The following is a 12,821-nucleotide window of genomic DNA, read 5'->3' on the forward strand; positions in this document are numbered from 1 at the left end:
CCGAGGTAGTGACTAAAAATAACAATACAGGAGGCGGACTTTCGAGGCCCTGCTGTGTATTTGAAATGAATTAACTTTAAATCCTTTAACGGGAATCCGTTATGGAGGGCAAGTCTGCCATTGTCACCGCGGGGAATGAAGGTTGGATTGCGGCCCGAAGTGGGAGCCTGCTGAGACCCATGCTGTAGCTGCCCTAACCGTGCTTTGCAGACCAGGCATCTGTGGTCAGATGGACCCTTGAGCCAGCGGAAGACAAACCAAGTCGAAAGCATTTGCCAAGAATGTTTTACGGAGGGCAAGTTTTTTTGCCCTTTTTTTAAATTTTTTGAAAATGATAGATGGTTGTATTTTTAAATTGTTTGAAAGTTTAGATGGTTGTATTTTTAAATTGTTTGAAAGTTTAGATGGTTGTATTTTTAAATTGAAAGTTTAGATGGTTGTATTTTTAAATTGTTTAAAAGTGTATCCATTCTTCCTCCCCCCAGCCACGAACAATACCATGGGAACGTGGAGCAGCAGAAGCCCCCTGTGACGGCTGCCACGGTTGTTCTCCGCTGCTTGTCTTTTGAGGGGTGCTTCTTTTCCTCAGGTGTTCTTGCCATAGCTGTTTGTGCCTTCTCTCCAGGTGCCTTCGTAAAGCACTTGTCCCTACGTGACAGTTGGCCTTTCCACGGCTCAATTTTTGCTGGCAGAGACAACAGATGGCTTTGCTCCGATCTGAGACACACACGTGAAAAAATTTCCAAACCGCTGAGCCCCCCTGGGCTGATGGCGCTACGGTGGCATCAGCAGCAGCTGACGTTGAAGGGCATGTGTGCTCCCTTGCCATAGCTGGCGATACATGGCACCGGACACTGCCCCCAGCTGTTTCTAAGGACGAGCTCCCTCTGCTTCTATCATGGAGTTGTCTCCTCCTACTCCTCTCTGACTCCTGCTCTGAACTGTCCCCCTGGTCATCTCCTCTACCGGGAACATATGTGGTATCCGTATAATCGTCATCATAATCCTCCTGGCCAGCTGCGCTTTCCTCAGACACCTCCTCAAGTGCACCAACTTCAGGTGGTCCACCATCATCCCCATCCACACACGTTACGTCCATACTATCGCCACCTAACTCAGACGTATGAGGTGGTGTACCTGCGCCTTCTTGTTGTTGTTGCAGTAGTGGCTGGGAATCAGTGATTTCACCACCACCACCAAATAACTCCTGCGAAGTGTCAAATGCAGCGGATGTGGTGCTTGTTGTAGCGCTGGTGGCTGCGGGAGATGAGGTGTTCTGTGTTAAATACTCAATCACCTCCTCACGATTTTGGGAAGTGATGGCACGTGCCTTCTTCTGAGCACTGTATTTTGGGGCAGGTCCGCATGAAATCACAGCAACACCACCTCGCACAGCCACAGACCTGCCCGTGCCTGGTGGCCTTCCTCTGGGTCTGCCTCTACCTCTTCCTCTACCTGGTTTGTCCATTTTGTCCATCTCGGGGGTATGCTAGCTATATGCAGTGAGGTGGGTTCTCACTCAACACAACAGGTAGTTAGATGCAGTGAGGTGGCCAGGTGGGTTCACACTCAACACAACAGGTAGTTAGATGCAGTGAGCTGGGTTCACTCAACAGTAAAGGTACTTAAGATGCAGTGAGGTGGGTTCTCACTCAACACAACAGGTAGTTAGATGCAGTGAGGTGGCCAGGTGGGTTCACACTCAACACAACAGGTAGTTAGATGCAGTGAGCTGGGTTCACTCAACAGTAAAGGTACTTAAGATGCAGTGAGGTGGGTTCTCACTCAACACAACAGGTAGTTAGATGCAGTGAGGTGGCCAGGTGGGTTCACACTCAACACAACAGGTAGTTAGATGCAGTGAGCTGGGTTCACTCAACAGTAAAGGTACTTAAGATGCAGTGAGGTGGGTTCTCACTCAACACAACAGGTAGTTAGATGCAGTGAGGTGGCCAGGTGGGTTCACACTCAACACAACAGGTAGTTAGATGCAGTGAGCTGGGTTCACTCAACAGTAAAGGTACTTAAGATGCAGTGAGGTGGGTTCTCACTCAACACAACAGGTAGTTAGATGCAGTGAGGTGGCCAGGTGCGTTCACACTCAACACAACAGGTAGTTAGATGCAGTGAGCTGGGTTCACTCAACACAAGGCTAGGTATATGCAGTGATGAGGTGGGTTAAGTAAACACAACAGGTTCTGGACAAACAGAAGTAGAGGTTGATTGGCACAAGATGACAGTGGACTGTAGACAGGTAGGGGGTAACAGGTGACCCAAGTTGTGCCTCCAGATCAGTACATCAACATCCAATAGTAGCAAGTAGAAAAAAGTATCCGGGCACCAACAGCAGCAGTAATGCTAGTACACCTTTAATACATCCCCAAACCGCTTGACATACAGGTAAAGCCTAACAGCCGTTTCACAGGAAAAACCTGCTTCTTCAGAGGCAACCAAAAGCAAAGTGACACAAACAGGAACATACTTAAATACAATACAATAAGATTCGTAGGCTTACCACACCTCTTACTACTGCCCCACCGCCGAGCGTGCGTTCGTATCCGCGCACCGCCCCGAGCCACTAGCTCCATGCATAGTCCCATGAGTCACTTCCGGGTGGATCGTTCAGACGTTCGTCTGATTGGTTGTGGAGGTGTCATGTGACTACCTCATCACTTCCGCCCGTTTGTGGTAACCAGTGGTATCGGTGAAGGGAGGAGTCGGCATCTAGTAACCTAGGCGACCAGGAGAGGTAGCGTGGCGTGCCTGGAATTACAAAAACAGAACAGAAAACAGCCTTATTAAAAGCAATTATACATAGCAGCGTTAAAACAACATTGGTACATAAAAATATATATAGACTAATCACCAGGGTAAGCCTAAATGACCTAATAGATAAAGATACAGAAAACGAGGAGGGAATCAGAAGAGGGCAATCGCGTTTAGCCCACACCCTTCCAGTTAATTGAAGCATGGCTGAACTAAAGTACAGTTCACTAGAACCACTGTGGGGAGATATTCCCCTAAAGCAGTATAACCTCGGACACGTAAGGTTCCCATCCTTCCATGGATATAGGGTGACAGTGAAGCATACCGTTATGTTTCACTCAGGGCTGACGGATAAAAGGAAACGAGGGAGGGATCTTAAGATACCAATAGTGTATTACAGGAGGGGGAAAAAACAAGGGGAATGAGGAGGAGGAGCATAGAGAAATAATAAACATGGAGGAGATATAAGGGAAGGAACAGGAGGGGAGAACCAATTACAGTATATATGTTACGGCCAGAACCCAAAGTTTGGCCAGAACTAGAAGTGGCCGGCCACTTCGGGTTCTGGCCGGCCAATGCGCGAACTGGCCGCTGCGCTGCGGCCAATGTGAGAAATGAAACAATTCCTGTAAGGTTAATGTGATGTTGTGGCCGCAGCGCAGCGGGCAAAATGTATCACACATCTTTACTTTATTCAATGGCATTAAGCCGCCCGGCTTTTTCCTCTGCCTCTCTCTCCTCCCCCCCCCCCCGCCTCTCTCTCCCCTTCTCTTATGGGCAGCCGGGCGGGGACACGCGTGTCCAGGAGAGTCGTTCCTCGCGGCAGGAGAGCAGAGCGGGGAGGCTGCAGACATTGCTTCTGCCAGCACCCGCTCTGCAAGAACGGCAGGATTCCCCTGCCGCGACGAACGACTCCGGAGGGACACGCGTGTCCCCGCCCGGCTGTGCCCATAAGAGAAGGAGAGAGAGAGGCGGGGGGGGAGGAGAGAGAGGCGGGGGGAGGAGGAGAGAGAGGCAGAGGAAAAAGCCGGGCGGCTTAATGCCATTGAATAAAGTAAAGATGTGTGATACATTTTGCCCGCTGCGCTGCGGCCACAACATCACATTAACCTTACAGGAATTGTTTCATTTCTCACATTGGCCGCAGCGCAGCGGCCAGTTCGCGCATTGGCCGGCCAGAACCCGAAGTGGCCGGCCACTTCTAGTTCTGGCCAAACTTCGGGTTCTGGCCGTAACATATACATTAAAACATGTAAAGGGCAACTGTATACAATCTTAACAAATTACATTAACCATGTTTGTCTAAGAAACACCACAATTCATTGCGTTCATTAAGCCCAAGATTTCCACATGCATTAGTAAGCAATATCAGTTTCACTTCCTCTCTACGGAGGCATTGTTCTCGATTGCCCCCTCTGTGTGGGGTTTCCACTATTTTGAGACCACAGAAGCGTAGGCAGTCCGCGTTCCCATTGTGGCTGTCTCTCATGTGGGATATAAGTCTTCCTGCCCCTTTCCCTGTCTCTATTGATTTATAGTGTTCCTGGAAGCGTTGTTTAATGGGTCTTGTTGTTTCCCCAATATAAAATCTCCCACATGGGCAGGTAACTGCGTATACCGCAAATCGAGATCCGCAGTGGATAAAATCCCTATACGTGATCTTGTAGCCCCCCAGCGTTATAGTTTTACCTGGGATCATTTGGTGACAATGTGTGCAGTTAAGACAGCGAAAATTGCCAGATGGCTTCATACTTGTCAGCCAGTCTGGTTCCCTTTTGGTCTGGAATTTGCTGTTTACCACCCAGTCACCAATTGTACGGGCTCTTCGAAAGGTGACCAGAGGTCTTTCACTCAAATGCAGTTCCATTTCTGAGTTCCCCTTCAGCCTGTTCCAGTTTTTATTTATTGCCTCTTTAATCCTTGGTGCCATCGGGCTATAATCAAAGATAAAGGGAACCTTGCTTTTAGAGGTAGTGTCAAATTCTGGTCAGATTTGGGGTAGATTAACGCTCTTAAATCTTCTGTCTAAGGGCCACCGCAAGGCTACAGCAACTAACTCTCTGCTGGCCTATTCTAGTTACCACCCTCGGCATGTCCTGGATGGCATACCTTATAGCCAGTTCCTAAGGCTGAAAAGGAACAACAGCAAACAGGTAGAATTTGTGGAGCAAAGCAAAGAACTAGCAAGGAGGTTCTTGGCCCGGGGTTACCCATTGCAAATTCTAATGGAGGCTTATAATAGAGCAAATGAAAGGAGAAGGGAAGATTTGTTGAAAAAGAAAAGAAGGAGGTCCAAAACAGGAATAGCTACCTCTAAAAGCAAGGTTCCCTTTATCTTTGATTATAGCCCGCGATGGCACCAAGGATTAAAGAGGCAATAAATAAAAACTGGAACAGGCTGAAGGGGAACTCAGAAATGGAACTGCATTTGAGTGAAAGACCTCTGGTCACCTTTCGAAGAGCCCGTACAATTGGTGACTGGGTGGTAAACAGCGAATTCCAGACCAAAAGGGAACCAGACTGGCTGACAAGTATGAAGCCATCTGGCAATTTTCGCTGTCTTAACTGCACACATTGTCACCAAATGATCCCAGGTAAAACTATAACGCTGGGGGGCTACAAGATCACGTATAGGGATTTTATCCACTGCGGATCTCGATTTGCGGTATACGCAGTTACCTGCCCATGTGGGAGATTTTATATTGGGGAAACAACAAGACCCATTAAACAACGCTTCCAGGAACACTATAAATCAATAGAGACAGGGAAAGGGGCAGGAAGACTTATATCCCACGTGAGAGACAGCCACAATGGGAACGCGGACTGCCTACGCTTCTGTGGTCTCAAAATAGTGGAAACCCCACACAGAGGGGGCAATCGAGAACAATGCCTCCGTAGAGAGGAAGTGAAACTGATATTGCTTACTAATGCATGTGGAAATCTTGGGCTTAATGAACGCAATGAATTGTGGTGTTTCTTAGACAAACATGGTTAATGTAATGGGTTAAGATTGTATACAGTTGCCCTTTACATGTTTTAATGTATATACTGTAATTGGTTCTCCCCTCCTGTTCCTTCCCTTATATCTCCTCCATGTTTATTATTTCTCTATGCTCCTCCTCCTCATTCCCCTTGTTTTTTCCCCCTCCTGTAATACACTATTGGTATCTTAAGATCCCTCCCTCGTTTCCTTTTATCCGTCAGCCCTGAGTGAAACATAACGGTATGCTTCACTGTCACCCTATATCCATGGAAGGATGGGAACCTTACGTGTCCGAGGTTATACTGCTTTAGGGGAATATCTCCCCACAGTGGTTCTAGTGAACTGTACTTTAGTTCAGCCATGCTTCAATTAACTGGAAGGGTGTGGGCTAAACGCGATTGCCCTCTTCTGATTCCCTCCTCGTTTTCTGTATCTTTATCTATTAGGTCATTTAGGCTTACCCTGGTGATTAGTCTATATATATTTTTATGTACCAATGTTGTTTTAACGCTGCTATGTATAATTGCTTTTAATAAGGCTGTTTTCTGTTCTGTTTTTGTAATTCCAAGCACGCCACGCTACCTCTCCTGGTCGCCTAGGTTACTAGATGCCGACTCCTCCCTTCACCGATACCACTGGTTACCATAAACGGGCGGAAGTGATGAGGTAGTCACATGACACCTCCACAACCAATCAGACGAACGTCTGAACGATCCACCCGGAAGTGACTCATGGGACTATGCATGGAGCTAGTGGCTCGGGGCGGTGCGCGGATACGAACGCACGCTCGGCGGTGGGGCGGTAGTAAGAGGTGTGGTAAGCCTACGAATCTTATTGTATTGTATTTAAGTATGTTCCTGTTTGTGTCACTTTGCTTTTGGTTTCCTCTGAAGAAGCAGGTTTTTCCTGTGAAACGGCTGTTAGGCTTTACCTGTATGTCAAGCGGTTTGGGGATGTATTAAAGGTGTACTAGCATTACTGCTGCTGTTGGTGCCCGGATACTTTTTTCTACTTGCTACAACAGGTTCTGGGTAGTTAGATGCAGTGAGCTGGGTTCACTCAACAGTAAAGGTACTTAAGATGCAGTGAGGTGGGTTCTCACTCAACACAACAGGTAGTTAGATGCAGTGAGGTGGCCAGGTGGGTTCACACTCAACACAACAGGTAGTTAGATGCAGTGAGCTGGGTTCACTCAACAGTAAAGGTACTTAAGATGCAGTGAGGTGGGTTCTCACTCAACACAACAGGTAGTTAGATGCAGTGAGGTGACCAGGTGGGTTCACACTCAACACAACAGGTAGTTAGATGCAGTGAGCTGGGTTCACTCAACACAATGCTAGGTATATGCAGTGATGATGTGGGTTAAGTAAACACAACAGGTACTGGGTAGTTAGATGCAGTGAGCTGGGTTCACTGAACAGTATACAGTAAAGGTACTTAAGATGCAGTGAGGTGGGTTCTCACTCAACACAACAGGTAGTTAGACTTAGATGCAGTGAGCTGGGTTCACTCAACACAACGCTAGGTATATGCAGTGATGAGGTGGGTTAAGTAAACACAACAGGTACTGGGTAGTTAGATGCAGTGAGCTGGGTTCACTCAACACAAAGCTAGGTATATGCAGTGATGAGGTGGGTTAAGTAAACACAACAGGTACTGGGGTATATGCAGTACTGGGTAGTACAATGTGCAGCTCCCTGTCACACACACAGGCAGTCAGTCACTGAATGTGCTGGGCTGCTGGCAGTGGCACACACACTATCAATTAGCAAGACTGTGCATGCAACAAAAGTGTCAAAAAAAAAATGTACAGGTTGAGCTCTGAAAAGAGCTGTTGCTGGGTGCTTTAAAAGCAATATTAATCAGTCAGGAACAAGCAAAGCAGCCTAGAACCGAACTAATCTGTCCCTAAGAGAAAAAGTCTGCAGCAGCTGTCCCTTTCCTCTCTCTAGCAGGCACACGAGTGACTGTAATGGCCGCCGGAGGCTGCCTTATATAAGGGGGGGGGTGGGGCTCCAGGGCTTACTGTAGCCTGAATGGCTACAATGTGCCTGCTGACTGTGATGCAGAGGGTCAAAGTTGACCCTCATAGTGCATTATGGGGCGAATCGAACTTCCGGAAAAGTTCGCCTGGCGCAGGCGACCGCGAACCCCCAATGTTCGCCTGGAACCGTTCGCCGGCGAACCGTTCGGTACACCTCTAGTGTGTATGTATATATCTATATAGCTATATCTGATTGAACGGTTTTAATCTATCACAAGCAATCGCTCATACCATTTTTTATATGATTTGACTTGATTTATCTTATCGAAATATTCAACTAGCTATATACGATTGATTATATTATCGTTTTTAATCTTTTGTGATTGAAATGTAAAACCACTCATAAACATTGTACTGTTAATGGGCACCTATAGACCTCTTGCCCAACATCATAAGGATAAACCTGCTTAGGTAGGGGGATGGTCAATAACAGCGGACTCCAGATAAACTACCATCTTCCTCCTTCTGCCTACTCATAGAATGAAAATCTGCTCTTATTTATGTTTGTTTGTATGTACAGTATATATATTTTTTCTCTGAGAAAGTTATTGCCTGCATCCATAGGTTAAGGATGTTCTATAACTTTAAGAAGAGCTGTGCTGAAGCCCAACCTCTGCTGCCTTCCAGATGAGGGCTCTGTCTGCATCAGGACCAACCTACAGTGAATCGCTGACATCTGAACAGCGACATCAGCCTGGGGAATGAACGGGACACATCTTCTACATCTGCTATAAACATGGATGATATGCAAGCTATTACAGGAGATTCTGGCTCCAATCTGCTTCTGTGCATTTACTGCCACTAAAGCCCTCCTCTTTCCCTCATTCACACGGGGTAGATGCCAATTAAAACTGCGACTGCAGGAGGAAGATGTGAACAGGAAGAGCTGACCTCGCAGAAATCCTGAAGGTGAGGACTGCCATACATACAATCAGTGTTTATAATGAGTGTTTGCACTGTGGCCAGGGCAGGGATGCTGGTGGGTGTTGACGCAGAACAGGGTTATGGAGGATGGGATGTCTGCATGAGGAGTGGTACATCTAGCCAGGGTGAGGTGTGGGGGGTTTTCACAGATAAGTCGGGATGATTGAGTGCAGACCATCTGGGCTACACTCTGGGTGACAGCAGAAATGTTCAGGATGCCATTTGCAGTTATCAGTAATATTTATGCCTGTGTACTCCTTGTGACAAGGAGGAGAGATTAGAACAGAATGTATTCTGTGTTCCAGGCATTCAGATGATACAAAACATTCTCACATACTTAACCCTTCAGTGGCAGAAAGCAATGGGGTGAGGCAGGAGGCAATCAGGTGTCCCCAAAGTTACTCCAAATGCAAACCTGTCATAAACCTCCATAGAAACAGCAGAAAAAAAATAAGAAGCCGAGTACAAAATCTTCAGTGAAAGGTGAATGTGAAAATGATCATATTGTTATTATTACTTATAAAGTACAAACATTCTCCACAGCGCTGTACAGTGCATATTGTCCTGTCACTTTATTGTCCCTAAGTCATATGTCTGTGTACAGTATGTATCCTATAGACGAGGACCAATTTTAGGGAAAAGCCACTTAAAGGGGAACTGAAGTAAGAGGTATACGGAGGCTGCCATATTTATTTCCTTTTAATCAATACCAGTTGCCTGGCAGCCCTGCTGATCCTCTGCCTCTAATACTATTAGCCATAGCCCCTGAACAAGCATGCAGCAGATCAGGTGTTTCAGACTTTAAAGTCAGATCTGACAAGACTAGCTGCATGCTTGTTTCTGGTGTTATTCAGATACTACTGCAGAGAAATAGACCAGCAGGGCTGCCAGGCAACTGGTATTGATTAAAAGGAAATAAATATGGCAGCCTCTGTATACCTCTTACTTCAGTTCCCCTTTAAGTTATCTGTATGTTTTTGCGATGTGGAGGGATACCTGAGTGCATTGAGGAAACCCACGCAGACACAGGGAGAACATACAAACTCTGAGCAGATAGTGCCCTGGCTGGGACCACGCAGACACAGGGAGGACATACAAACTCTGTGTAGATAGTGCCCTGGCTGGGATTCAATCTGGGGACTCTCACTCAGTGCTGTAAGGTGAGAGTGTTAACCACTACGCCACCGTGCTGCCCGACTAGCAAAGCTGCTGTTTTCTTTAGGAAATTACAAGTTCTGTTGTAAGAGGTCAGGTAAGGCCATCACCAAACAAACATCTCTCAAACACTCCCAGTGACTCAATTTTTATATTTGTGGCTATACATAAGCATTGATTTGCATTATTCATGAACTTTGTATGCCTTTATATTATTTGTCCTTGATATTGTGCAGCACCATCGAAAATGATGATCCTAAACAAGAAAAACATTGATATTAATAATGGTTGTCTTCCCTGACTGATAGGGAAGCTGATGAGGACAGTTTGCAGGAACATAATAGGGGAGCAGCTCCTGCACCTGTAGGGGAACCCAGAGATGTGGGGGTCATTAACTCCAGATCAGACGTTGTAGCGACATGTGTTACTGATGAAAGCAGTTTTGATTTTATTTTTATCTAGCATTTACATTTCTTTACAAAAATGACCACAAAGTCATCCGTGTGTTACTGCATGATCCATGGATACCGCACAGTTTATGCAGTAATGCAAGTCTGTGGCAAAGCAGTAAGTGTAAACTATGGAGCGCATGCACGGACTGACAGGAATCCTGGTGATGTACTTCCTGTCCAGCAGGGAGTACATCACTGAATCGGGGGCGTGCCTATGCATATGCACTCTGCCACAGGGTCATATGAAGTGCAGATTCATGCAGTGCGGTGATCCCGTGGCAAGCTACCCCCTTGTGGGGTAGTATAAAAGCATCCCCTAATCAGGTGTTTAATCCCACATTTCTGTGAAGGCTCTTGTTTATTCAGGTCATGGTATATCTAGAGCAGAATAAAGCAATTTTTTAAATGGAACCTTCTTAGGTTTGTGTACATGGTCAATAACTATGCCCCTGAGACTTTGTACAGGATGCCTGTTCTCTGCAAAGAGTATTGCCATTGGCTTGTATTGGCCAGGAGTTTCAACCTTTTCATTTGCTTGGAGTGCTATCTTGATGTTGCTCCTATGTTTTTGAAACCTTGTTTTTTAAAAGACCAGTGGTTTTCCCCATATGAACTAGACCTCAAGAGCATTTAAGTATGTAAACAACAAACTCTGAGCCACAGTTCAAATATTCTTGGATTCTATAAGATTTACCACTGTATGGGTAGAAGAATCTGTCCCCTGTGATGATAGTATTACATATGTTGTGGGGCGTAACTAGACTTAATGGGCCCCCCTGCAAAAATGAGAGCATGGGCCCCCCTTGGTCCCCGAACCTCATGCAGGTCACGTGATCAGGAGCCAGTGAATGGCAGCAGAGAGTGTTCTGCTGTGAAACTTCATCTGGAAGCAGGAAAAAATACACATACTCCTGCACACAGTTTTTGTGACTGAGCAGGGAGTTTTTTGCATATTGGCTGCACCTGCAGTTGGGAAGAGGGAGGAGAAGAGGGCCCCAAAACTTCTGGGCCCCTCTGCAATGGCAGGAGTCGCAAGGGTGATTGGACACCTGTAACATTCTGTCCAACTTGAGAAAACAAAAGTAGGTTTGGAGTATGTCTCCCACGGATCAACCTGATCCAGATGGCTGCATAGGCTCCTGTATGATTTGTATGCAAACAGGGGTTTGGTTTTTAAACCTGGAACTAAGTTCCTATCTGCTGATAAGATGGGTGGATTTTGGGTTACTGCTTTTTTTACCCTATGGTGCATGTGAATTTGTACAAATGGAATACCCACGTTTCTAGGTTGTGTTTGTTTCCTGAACAAGGCAGCGTGTTTTGGCCTGCTTGCGATGTTTGTGCAGGGTTCCCTCTCTCCTGGAATCTATAATAACAGTACATCCACTGCGTCTGTGGTGCCTGAGCCTTCTCTGTGCAAATAAATACTGTAAGTAAAAGCAGGGGCTGCCAAACTTCCCATTGTGGTTCCCAGGCATTGATGGCACCACATTCTCAAAATGAAAAAAGGTATTATGTAGCATTAGGTTAAGGCCATGGATAATTTACTTGGTGGGAAAAGAACCCTTATTGTCTCTGGTAAGAAAATGTTTGGTAGCTTTCAGACCTGCCTCATTAGTATTGCATGTGTACGATAACGTAATGTCCATTGTACATAGGATCCAGTTCTGTTTGACTTCTATGCTTTTTCAAAAAAAATTCACAGTGATCCACAAATATGCTGTTAATTTTCAGACAACGGATTGGGGATGATAATCAATGAATGGACCAAAAAGCTGTTTTATTGACTTCATGCCCAAAAGAATGGGTCTATCTATAAAGGATTAACCCACTTAATGCACCAAGGAATATGTTGGTGCTTTATAAATCAATAATAATAATAATAATAATAATAATGTACCTCAGGAAGTCCGTAGAGATAACTGGGATCTGGTTGTATTTCCATACAGGTAATCTCTGATAGTTTGCAACAATCTATCCATTATAGGTCCTCTTCGTATCCTAAAGGTCCGTACACATGTCCAACAAAGCGCACGACCAACGACATGACCAACTGCAAGACAACCCATTGAACGACCTGTATTTCCACATGGCCAAATCAACTAAACTACTAACTCATGTACATACTGCGCACGCAAGCGGAACGACGGACTGCAAGATATGACCGCATTCAAAACAAGTACAAGTCGTTCAAACGACGTGTACACACGAGTCCAACTGCACAAAATCAGCCCAACAGTCATGTAAGTTGAACCAGTGATTGATTCGGGCAAATCGCCTGTTATCAGTCGCTCGTCTAGCCATTTGCCATGCGTACACTTGCCCAACTATCATCCAACAGACCAAGTTTGGACGATAGTTGGGTGGAATAGTTGCATGTGTGTACGAACCTTAACTTGGTTAGTTATTAACTATTTCTAAATCAAGGTGGTGGGATCCTTGTTGATCATAACCATTAAGGTGCCCATACATCACGATGTATGGGCAGATCGACCAA

General features: G+C 45.8%; 1 protein-coding gene across 2 annotated transcripts in view; it reads left to right on the top strand.

Annotated features, from left to right (window-relative positions):
- Positions 1 to 12,821, top strand: part of ABCG4 (ATP binding cassette subfamily G member 4) — a 113,864-nt gene that overhangs the window by 7,665 nt on the left and 93,378 nt on the right. For both annotated transcript variants that reach the window (XM_068242852.1, XM_068242853.1), the window contains exon 2: positions 8,358 to 8,702. The gene's annotated coding sequence lies outside the window, so the exon portion shown is untranslated. The remainder of the gene's footprint in view (positions 1 to 8,357; positions 8,703 to 12,821) is intronic.

This window comes from Hyperolius riggenbachi, chromosome 6, assembly GCF_040937935.1.
Source record: "Hyperolius riggenbachi isolate aHypRig1 chromosome 6, aHypRig1.pri, whole genome shotgun sequence".
Classification (NCBI taxonomy): domain Eukaryota; kingdom Metazoa; phylum Chordata; class Amphibia; order Anura; family Hyperoliidae; genus Hyperolius; species Hyperolius riggenbachi.